This window comes from Phyllostomus hastatus, unplaced genomic scaffold, assembly GCF_019186645.2.
Source record: "Phyllostomus hastatus isolate PE091 unplaced genomic scaffold, TTU_PhHast_1.1 phas_contig_16, whole genome shotgun sequence".
Lineage (NCBI taxonomy): Eukaryota > Metazoa > Chordata > Mammalia > Chiroptera > Phyllostomidae > Phyllostomus > Phyllostomus hastatus.
The window spans coordinates 26925496-26936954 of NW_025333643.1; the positions used below are offsets into that span (position 1 = coordinate 26925496).

The 11459-nt window shown below is 43.0% G+C and overlaps 1 protein-coding gene across 1 annotated transcript in view; it reads right to left on the reverse strand.

Annotated features, from left to right (window-relative positions):
- FRMD4B (FERM domain containing 4B) overlaps nucleotides 1-9512 on the reverse strand; it is a 449639-nt gene extending 440127 nt beyond the window's left edge. The window contains exon 1 of the mRNA XM_045832345.1: nucleotides 9102-9512. The gene's annotated coding sequence lies outside the window, so the exon portion shown is untranslated. The remainder of the gene's footprint in view (nucleotides 1-9101) is intronic.
- Between the last annotated feature and the right edge of the window lie 1947 nt (nucleotides 9513-11459).

The following is an 11459-nucleotide window of genomic DNA, read 5'->3' on the forward strand; positions in this document are numbered from 1 at the left end:
ATCCAACCTACTGTTTATTCCTTCTACTGTATTCTTCATTTCTGACTCACTCTTTTTTATGGTTTCTATGTCCTTTTTTATGTGTACTATCTCTTTCATTAAGTTCTTATTGATTCCATCCATTCTTCTTCTAGGTTTCTTGAGCATTCCTCTAACCACTGTTTTGAATTCTGTATCTAGTAAATTTCTTGACTCCATTTCATTTAGTTTTTTTCTCTGGAGATTTTTCCTGTTCTTTCATTTGGGGCATTTCTTTTGTTTCTTTGTTTCCCTATTTTGGCTGCCTCTTTGTGCTTGTTTCCATGCATTGGGTATATCTGCTATAAATTCCAGTCTTGGTAGGGCAGCCTTATGTAGTAGGTGTTTTGTGGGACTCCATGGCACATTTTCCTTGATCACCTGCACTGGGTGCTCCAGTAATGTCCCTTGTGTGAGGTATGTGGGCTCCTCTGTTGTAACTGAGTCTTAATTGCTTTTGGCCCATTTGTGTGTGGGTCAACCTTCAGGCTGGCTGTGAGGATCATCCCTGACCACAGTGTATGAGCTGCTGTACAGGTGTTGACCAAACACAGCATTGCCTCAGTAGTGTCTGATGCCTGCCAAGATCTCTCTTTAGATATGCTACTTGTAATTGGATCCTGCTCTGATGTTTTCTGAAGCTGGCCACTGGGTGTGCTGGTTCTGAGGTCTCTTGGGAAGGAGTTTGTTGCAGGTTAATGTCAGAAGCTGTATGTGACTGGTGTTGGCAACCTGCTTGGAGGTCCAAAGCAATCCACAGTTTGTGACTGTCTCTTCTGGTCCTTGGTGTGTGAAGGATGGAGAAAGGTGCAGACCAAAGCTCACTTTTATCAGCATTGAACTCAGGGAAGTGTCAGCACATTCCCTATTAACCTGGATGTCTGTGTCTTTCTGCTTCCACACGCCAGCTGCCTGTTAGGTTTTGTCACTGAAAGAGCTTCTGGTGATACTTGAGTTGCATGCAATAGTTTCTCAGTCAGTCACCAAGTAGAAGTGAGAGGTGTTTTCCAGATATATGTAACACATATATGTGTCCGGATACATATGTATTCAATCTTGGTGCCAGTGCTGGGAGTAAGACCACTCAGCAAATATCCTAGGGTATACCAAGTCTAGCTGCCACTTTCTGGGTGCTGGTACACTTTTGTGGTGGGGTGGGGTCTCAGGGAGTTGTCAGGGTGAAACCAGCAGACTTTTTATCAGGTTCAAACAGACCAATATTTGGCCATAAGAAAGAAAGGCTCTGAGCAGCCAGGCATGTAAGGAAAAAATTCCCCTGACCTAGAACCATGCAACTAAGTCTGTCCAAGATTCAGCCAGGAGCTTGATCTTAGTGGACAGGGGCCACTGGAAGTCAAGAGGTGAGGTTTGGAAGATATTGGAAGTGTAGTCCCTGCCTCAGAGTTACACTGCTCAGACTGTCCAGGATTCTACCCAAACCTCAATGGGGTAGAACCACCAAGAGTCAAGAGGGTGAGACCACCAGGAGCTTGGAAAGTAGGACAAGCAATCTGCCATGAGGGGGAGACACCAGTCAGGATCACAAGAAAATGGAGGGAATGGTCTCCACCCCTCAGCCACACAACTCAGCCACTGATACCTCTTGAGTCTGCTCAAGGCCACTGACTTTATACCCCAGCCTAGGCCACTGACTCCTTAGCTGGGCAGAAGTTCCTCAGGGTGGGGCAAGAGGGAGTTTAGAGAGCAAGGCTATTGGTTCACTCCCTGCCCCTGTCTGATGCCATATGGAAGGGTGTACTCTGCCCAAGAAAGATGGCATCTGGTGCAGTAGGTGACTCAGCAGAGAATGTCCCAGTCATTGTCCCCTCAGCTCTCTACCCAGAGCCACAAACCCCAAACTCTCCTCATATGACTCTAGCCTACTCTGCCCTCTGTCCACAAGAGCCTGGAGTGAGTGGCTGTGAACACTTTGTGCATTGGCCCTTTAAGAGAGTCCCTTAGTTTCTAGATGACTCCCATCTCTCCATGGCAGCCAGAAGCCCCACTGCTTTTCATAGCCAAGTGTTATGTGAGTACTTGTTCCAGGCTCTGGTGCTGTGGGCCCAGGAGTGCTGCTTGGGGTTTAGGCCCCACACTTACTGAAGGAATTTCCCACAGCTTACAAATCCTTCCAGAACCTCAGTTGCTGCCTATAGGACCAGGGCTGGCCTTTTTGCATCTCTGCCAGTCTTGATGTGGCTTCTGTAAATCCTTTGTTATAAGACTTCTCTTCAGCTATTCTTCAATTGGTTATTCAGGTTGATTGCTTTATAATTTAGTTGTAATTCCAATTTGGTTCTGGGAAGAGGTGGTGTAGCTTCCACCTACGCTGCCACCATCTTGGATATCTCTGGGCTTGGTGATTTGTTGCTGTGGAGACCATGCTATGCATTGCAGGATGTTTACCAGGCTCTCTGGACTCTGCCCATTAGATTCCAGCATCATCTTGTCACAATCATTTCTGTAGACATTGACAGGTGTCTCCTGGAGGCAAAATCACCCTTGGTTGAGAACCACTACACTATTCTGATCTTCTTGGTATTGACTTTCTTGCTTTCCTTTATACTTTTACCACAGTAGCATGCATCCTTAAATATCATTTAATCTTACCTGGTGAAAGGAGTTTTTTATAATTTAATACAGTAAAGATACTCCTAGTCAGGGTTCCTGAAACAGCCTACATAGGTGAAGTGACCAAATAATTTATCAACTATACTGGAGGCACAGACATGGACCAGATTTGACCAGGATAAGCCAGCATGATTACCCACTTCTAGGGCACTTCTGCTGTGAATGGACATCATCCTCACAGTTGCACACAGTTAGGACCCCTTTTTCACTTGATAACCATAGATGGAGTGACAGAAGACAATTAAAAGTAGCATCATCTCAAGGGCAAAGTGACATAGACATAAGTAAATGTCTCAGGCTGAAGAGTAGCAGAACAGAGCACTCACTGGCCTGTGGCCTTAAGGAGGTATATTCTTCAAATAATTTACTTCAGGACACCACTTAACTACTTTTATCATATTAGCACAACACTTTGATGAAAATAAATGCCTTCCAATATTTGCACATAAAAGGAACATAACCATCTTTCATAAGAGGTTTATGGTCTGTAGGGGGGTTTTAATCAATATATCTATGCTTTTTCCCTTGGTGTCATTGGAAATTATAACTACTGACATGCTCTGCATTTTGATCTCATAAGTTGTGACATGACCATGTGAAAAGTGACAGCTAAAGATTTCCTTACATAAAAGAGAACTCCTATTGATCACCTATTAGTCTGAATATAATTCTTCTATTCCTCCATTATTTTGGGCATCAAAGAGAACAGAAGTCAAAATACAATGAGTTAGGCACTTGGACACTGCAGTGAACACTTATTTGACGTCCTCAGCCTGCATTCCCACCTTTTCAAGCAATGTGTTCATTGGAAGTCCAGCCCTCAGGTGTCTACAGTCCACATATCTGGTTGGAACTCCAACTCTGAGACAAAGGGGTTTCCTCCAGCCAAGCCAATTGAGCTAATCTGAATCGACTGTGAGACTTACAGTTCAACAACAGGAGAAGTAGAGATTTATTCTCTTTTGTTGGACTTGAACCTGAAATTGTGTAAACCAGCAATGGCTACAGTCATCTTGCCCCCCAACAAGGAACCCAATACATAGAGGAAGAAAGAAAAAGGCAGAGCTGAAGATGGAATAATAGACATCAGATCCTGAAGTCATTGTTCAGCCTTGAGTGAGATGCTCTTGAAGCCATTCCTACCTGTGCACCTTTCAGTGATCTGTATATATGAAAAAATATCTTAATTCCATTTAAATTGGATATTTATCACTCATAAAAATACACCGTGTGGTAGTAGCTTTTAAACTTTTGAAATTACATCAGTTCACAGTAAAAATTGCATTTAACTGCAAACCAAATATAGAACTGACTCAAAGTTTCAAGAAAACTATAGAACCCATACTAACATATGATGCTGATATTTTCTATAGTGTTATGCTCTTTGAAAAAAGAAAGTGGTTACAGCCCACTAAATTGATTTCATGACCTTCATTTTGCAAAACACTACTTTATAAGATTATGTTGAAAATTGATTCCACCAGGAAGAATGCGATAAGAAATGACATAATAATTTTATTTGATCAGGTTATTGAGGAAAATAGAAGGTTTGGTCCCTAAATCAAGTATCTAACAACAGAAAATTGCTATCATACCAGTTCTCCCTGACTGCTCAGGTCACATGTTTACCAGAAGAGGAGAAAAATCTAATGACCTAGAAATAAATGAATTACAAAAAAAAAAGACAAGAGCCTTCTAAAACAAAATATATACCATGTCTAAAAAGAGAGACATAAACAGGGTGGGGTAAATGTAGGTTTGCAGACCTTTATTTTGACTTCCAGTCAAGTTGAAGCATAGGTAAACATGCCTAACTTTCTCACACAACTACAGCAAAAAATTCAACTAGACTACAAAATAAATATCACCCAGAATTGTCAGAAATTGAGCTGCATGGAAGTTCACCAACCAAGGATTTTTAAAAACCACATTAATCCAGATGGGTAAGAGGGTCAGAGACATGGATATGTACTGAGAGGTGGAGATGCAGAGATGTGGAATGGCATGGAGAGGTGTGAAGATGCAGAACAGGTGGTCCCACATCCACATGTGATGGATAAAAATTGGGAGGGATACCTCAGAAGCAAGATATCCCAGCTCAGGCTTCCAGTGCTTAGAAGATAAGTCCCCATGACTTCTGCCTGTAAAAACCAGAGGGGATAGTTGCTACAGAAGAAACTGTGAGATTCTCAGGAGTCTCCTCTTAAAGGGCCCACAATGAACTTAGGACTTATGCAGACTCACTCCCTCTGGGCTATAGCAGCAGGGCAATAGGTGGAAGGACAGAGGTGGCATATGGGGAGAAATTAAAGTGACTGGCATCAGGATGAGTGCTGGAAGACAGCTTCCTTCTAGGCAAAACAAACTCCAGAGCTGAGGCAGTGGCATTGTACACTCTCCGAACCCTCCCCCACATACAGCCATGAAGTGATGAAATGGGTTGCCCTACTGTGGTGATTACCTAAGGCTCTGCCCCATACAGCTTACAAGTATGCTTTTCTACAATAGGCCACAGCAAGTCAAAGCAGCACTACCTAATACACAAAAAGAAACACAAGGAGGCTGTCAAAATGAGAAGACAAAGAAATATGTCCCAAATAAAAGAACAGAATAAAACTCCAGAAAAATAACTAAATAAAATATAGATAAGCAACCTATCAGGTGCTGAGTTCAAAACACTGGTTATCAGAATGCTCAAGGAACTCATTGGGTACTTCAACAACATAAAAAATATCCAGGCAGAAATGAAGGTTACATTAAGTGAAATAAAGAAAAATCCAGGGAACGAGCAGTGGAGAGGATGAAGCTAAGAATCAAATCAAAGATTTGGAATATAAGGAAGAAAAAAGAATTAAAAAAAATGAAGATAAGCTAAGGAGTCTCTGGGACATCTTCAAATGTACCAACATTTGAATAATAAAGGTGCCAGAAGGAGGAGGAAAAGCAAGAAATTGAAAACTTATTTGAAAAAAGTAATGAAAGAAAACTTCCCTAATTTGGTGAAGGAAATGGACACAGAAGTCCAGGAAGCACAGAGAGTCCCAAACAAGATGGATACCAAAACACACCATAATTAAAATGCTAAAGGTTAGAGATAAAGAAAGAATCTTAAAAGCAGCAAGAGAAAAACAGATAGTTACCTACAGGGGAATTCCCATAAGGCTATCAGCTGATTTCTCAAAAGAAACTTTGCAGGCTAGAAGAGACTGGCAAGAAGTATTCCAAGTGATGAAAAGCAAGGACCTACAACCTAGATTACTCTATCCTGCAAAGCTATCATTTAGAACTGAAGGGCAGATAAAGTACTTCCCAGACAAGGTAAAACTGAAGGAATTCATCATAATCAAGCCATTATTATATGAAATGTTAAAGAGAATAATATAAGAAAAAGAAGGTCAAAACAATAAATATTAAAACTGCGATAAATACACAACTATCAACAATTGAATCTAAAAAAAAACTAGGCAAACAAGTAGAAAAAGAATAGAATTATAGAGATGGAGATCATTTGGAGGGTTATCAGTAGGAGGAAAAGGAGCTCAGATTAAGAAGTACAAATTGGTAAGTACAAAATAGACAGAAATGTTAAAAACAGTATAGCAAATTGGGAAGCCAAAGAACTTATATCCATAATCCATAGACATGAACTAAGATGGGGGAATTGCTGGAGGGAATGAAAATACCTGGTGGAGGGGGGAATAGGGGGAAAAACTGGGACAACTATACTAGCATAATCAATAAAATATTTTTTAAAAGTAGGTTTACAGTTGTTCATATGAAATATAATACAATAATTAAGGGACATAATACAAGAATAAAATTTGTATTTCTCATGGAACTGTAAAGCTAGTTTTGTCCCACCCTGTATAAGTGAGGTAAAAGATATATAAGTTTTGCCGATGAGCTGAATTACATAATTGATTTATTTGAAAGTTAAAGATAGTGATTTCAGTGAACCTCAGCACTGCTGAGTATGTCAAAATAGTGCCTTCATAATAAGATCAGATTTCAACGGGTGGAATCTAGAGAGAATGGATGGAAAGGAGAGGGAGATGGGGGCGGGGTAGGGAAGGAGAGCCTTTGCAGTGTAAGCCCCAAGCCTGCCCTATGCTTGTAATGTAAGATAACTATGAACAGTTCCTGAAATTCTGGACAATACCACAAGCTGGATAACAGAGTCAGGGTGTTTTTTAACTGTTTTCCATGGATCTTTATTTGTATTTCCAGTTAGCCAAAACTTCCTTTTGTATGTGTGTGTGCTCAAAAGCACTACAGAGTCTTCATTAAATCTGTGAATCACATGGTGAACCAGAGTTCTCAATCATGCTGGAAATAGAGGCCAGGAAAAGTAAACAGTACTGAGAAAACTGGGGCTGCTCCACACTACAGAGTGTCTGTGAAGTTAACTCCTCCCACACTTCCCAGATTGTTAAATTCAATGAAAGTTGTCTGCCTTTTTGAGAAGCCCATTAACTTTCCTGCCACCAAGATGGAAATGTATTCCTTTCAGAACAGAATGAAGTTTCACAAAATCAGTTGCACATTCAGAAGAAGTGACTTTTGAGAACTTTTCCGTAAAAATGAAAACCAAACCTTAGTCTAAGTGTTTTAGGTAGATTTTTCATTTCCATCATGATAATGTTCAAGTGCATAAAGTGTTTGGTTAATACTTTCATATGTCATAAATAAGTGATAAAATTCTCTTGTTCAAAAAGTCTTTGCAATTGTCTGAAATTTTTGATTCTCTTTTAAGTAATGTAAGCTCTGTTCCAAATGTGTGTGCATGTATGTTGTGTGCAAGTTAGTGTATGTATGCCTTGCTTTTTATTGCAAAAATTTCAGACATACACAAAAAGAAAAGAGAATCAGGGAAGTGCCAAATATCTATCACCTAATTTGTTACATTGAATTTAGAGACCAAAATATACAGATTGCTCGCTTATCTCAGGCCAGTAACTCTTTTAATCTTATGAAAAACACATATGAGGTGGTTATTGTTGTTGTCATTACCATAACTATTATTATTTTTTTCCTTCACTCATGACATTACAGCACATCCCTTTTAGAGGCATTGTCATGGTTAAGATCCTGGAATCAGATCTCATGCAAACGCCAGACTACCTACAGCAAGGACAACTTAATCTCTCTCCAGGACTCAGTTTACCACTCCATGAGTGCCTCTTGAGGTGCTGGACACACAGTGAGCACCCACCATTCTCAAAAGTGTGTGGCGCGTGTAGGGGCAGCCTGAGGAGGTTAAGTCAGACGAAGCTACTTTTCTTTCCCTGCAGACGTTTAATTTGGACGTATGACAGGTCCATTGTCTTTAGGACACAAAACAGCATGGCAGGGATTGCGCTAAAATTGTGTACACATCCTCCGAATTGGTGGTTAAACTTCTGGGGCAAGTGAGAGCTAACGTTGAAGGATCACCCAGCTTTCCGGAGAGATCGCTGCTGTCAGCTCTCTGAGTCTTTCTTTCAGAAGGGCCACCTTCCAGACACAGTCGCCTGCCTACCAGCAAACAGACCAAGTCGGTTCGCAAAGTTCAGAGGAGCTGGCTTTGGTATGTTTACAAGTCCTAGCAGATCACAGGAATGTTCAGGATAATGATTACCCCACCCAGGAGAGCCCAGCCCAACTCTTTTACATCTGGAAGGAAGTGGCCACACAAAGGAGAGCAAGAGAAACCTCCTGGGGAGGCTTTCTCAGATCCGGTAAGATTTAATACACATCCTCACCCTTTTGGGGAACAAGACCAGGCACTGATCAGTAGTATCTATGGTTCAGAGCAAGGGACATTCAGTGCAAAGGAAGCGTTTATATCCTAGTCCAAATCGAATAGTATTTCTCAAAATACTTTGTTTTTTCCCCTCTCTAGATGAAAGTGAAAAGTGAAATACTCCAGGAAAGAGAGAGTGCGATCCACACGCACACAGTCTGTCCAACGTAGGAGTGGCTAGGATCAGACACACCTATTAGGTAAAAGGGCAGCCAGAACAAACCCTTAGAGTCCTCTGCTAGTGCAAGGGATTTTACTCCACTTCGTTCACTGCATTTTGAAAGTATCTCTGAGCAGCTGGATCTGGGATTCCTCAGCATTTCTCCCCACCTCCCACGAACGTGCGGCCACCAAAGCACATGGTCCCTGGTGGCGCGTTTACAAACCACCAGCGCCAACGCTGCGAAACCACCAAACTTCCTGTCTCCACTCCACGAAAGACACCAAATCACCAAGCCAAGCTCCCCAGGGACTCCAGCGGACATGCGGGCAGCCCCCAAGCCGAGGGGCGGGGTTTCCTGCTCCAGGGAGCCTAGGACCCACACCTCCAAGGGGGGCTCTAAGGGTGCGCACTGCGCCCTGGGAGCAAGAGGAGCCCCGGCTGTGGCCCAGTCTCATGGTCGCGCCCAGTGCAGCTCACTCCGGGCACCCGGGGCAGTCTCCCACCTACCTTTTCTGCCTCCTCCCTCCTGTGGTCGGGGGTTGTCTACCGCTACTTTATTGTCTGTGCTGCTTGGCGTGCTGCTCCCGGACCCGGCCTTGCGCCAGCTCTGCAAATCCTGTCGACTCTGCGCCTTCCCAGGTGGCTGCCTTCTTCCTCTTCCTCCACTTCAGCGTGTGAGCCCCGCAGCCCGACTCCCTGGCTTGCTTGGCAGACAACGCCTGCAGCATGCCGAGCCCGGGGCTGCTGGTCGCCCCCCGCCTCCAAGCGTCCTCGCTTTGATCCTTAGTTACAGCTGTGTCCCAGGCCGCCTTCCTAGCATCCTTCCGGACCGCCTTACTAGCATCCTTCCGTCCTTCAGTCCTGCTCGCCTCTTCTTGCTGTCAACCCCGGTTCTGGGCTCCTCTTTCTCTAGCTTCCCCTGCCTGCAGTGTCTCCCGGCTGGGGCGGCCGTTTCCAAAGAGCCTCCCCTGTGGAGCTGTTCCGGCCCAGTCATTGTGTCGGGAGGGGAGAAAGAGGAGGGGGAACGAGAGGAAGGGAGGGGTCGCCCTCAGCCCCCTCCGAGCGGCTGTGGGCTGGGCTAGCTTTCCTGGACCTAGAAAAGGGGCTGGTGCCAAAGAGCGCAGAATGGCTGGTGCTGCAGGGAGCTGGGAAGAGTGAGGGAAGAAGCAAAGATCGTGTGTCCGTCAGTCTTTCTCTCTCCCCCGCCTTCTCATCCTCCCTCCTTCCCTCCTTCTCTCTCACTTCCACTCAGGAAAGCATTGGGGGTTACTTGATTCCGTCTGGCAGATTTCAACCATCCCACGACCCAACTGCACATACAATGAAAGGAAGGAGGCACTGGCGGCTGAGGGAAGCATAGAACCTAGCCAGGATGGGTTCCCACAAACCTGGTGCCTCTGCTTGGTAAAGAAAGAATGGAGAGAAAGAGGAAGGAAGGAGGGAGAAGGGGAGCTTAATAAGAGAGAATGGAAGGAAAGAGTAAGGGACACACAGAAAGATACACAGAGAAAGGAGAAAAAGAGAAGAGAAGAGAAGAGAAGAGAAGAGAAGAGAAGAGAAGAGAAGAGAAGAGAAGAGAAGAGAAGAGAAGAGAAGAGAAGAGAAGAGAAGAGAAGAGAAGAACCAATACTATGCCAGGCATCCTCCAGAACAGTTCTGTGATTCAGGAGTATTTTATTGTGCTTTCTTTACATATGAAGAAACTGGAGAGCTTAATGCAAAATAGCTAGTAAGTGACTGGATAGGAATTCCAATCTGTTTATTTATTCAATTACAGTTCACGTTCAATATTATTCTGCATTCATTCCAGATGTACAGCATAGTGATTAGAAAATCACGTACTTTACAAAGTGCCCCCTCCCCAATCTTTCAAATACCCACTAGCCCCATACATAAGTATCACAATATTACTGACTATATTCCCCAAGCTGTACTTCTCTGTGACTGTTCTGTACTACCAATTTGTACTTCTTTTTTTTAAGCTCATTCTTTTTTTAAAGATTTATTTATTTTTAGAGAGAGGAAGGAAGGGAGAAAGAGGGAGAGAAACATCCATGCATAAGAGATACATTGTATGGTTGCCTCTTGCATGCACCCCAACTGGGGGCCTGGCCCACAACCAACGCATGTGCCCTGACTGGGAATCAAACCAGTGACCTTTTGGTTCTCAGGCCAGTGCTCAACCCACTGAGCCACACCAGTCAGGGCCCAATTTGTATTTCCTAATCCCTTCACCTTTTCCACCCAGCCTCCCAACTTTTCTCCCCTCTGACAACTCTCAGCCTGTTCTCTGTATCTGAGTCTATTTCTATTTTTTTTGTTCTTTATATCCCACATGTAAGTTAAATCATATGGTATTTGTTTTTCTCTGACTTATTTCACTTAGCATAATATCCCTTGGTCCATCCAAGCTGTTGCAAAAGGTAAGATTCTATTCTTTTTTATGGCCAAGTAGTATTTCATTGTATAAATGTAACATAGCTTTTTTATCCACTCATTTACTCATGGGCACTAGGGTTGCTCCCATATCTTAGCTATTGTTAATAATGCTGCAATGAATATAAGGGTGCATGTATTCTTTCAAATGAGTATTTTGGGTTTCTTTCCATATACTCCCAGAAATGGAATCTTTGGATCATAAGCTAGATCCATTATTAATTTTTTGAGGATTCCGACTTGATCTGTCCTGAATGTAATATACACATGAAAGAAGATGGGGAAGAAAAAAGGAGAACATTCACAAAGGATCTCTTATTGAGATTTTCATATTATCACCAAATGAATTGACGGGTAGAGCACCAGAGGGACACTGACAGGGCTGAGAGGAAATGTTTCCCAAATAGCTTGAAATATGTGTCCCACTAC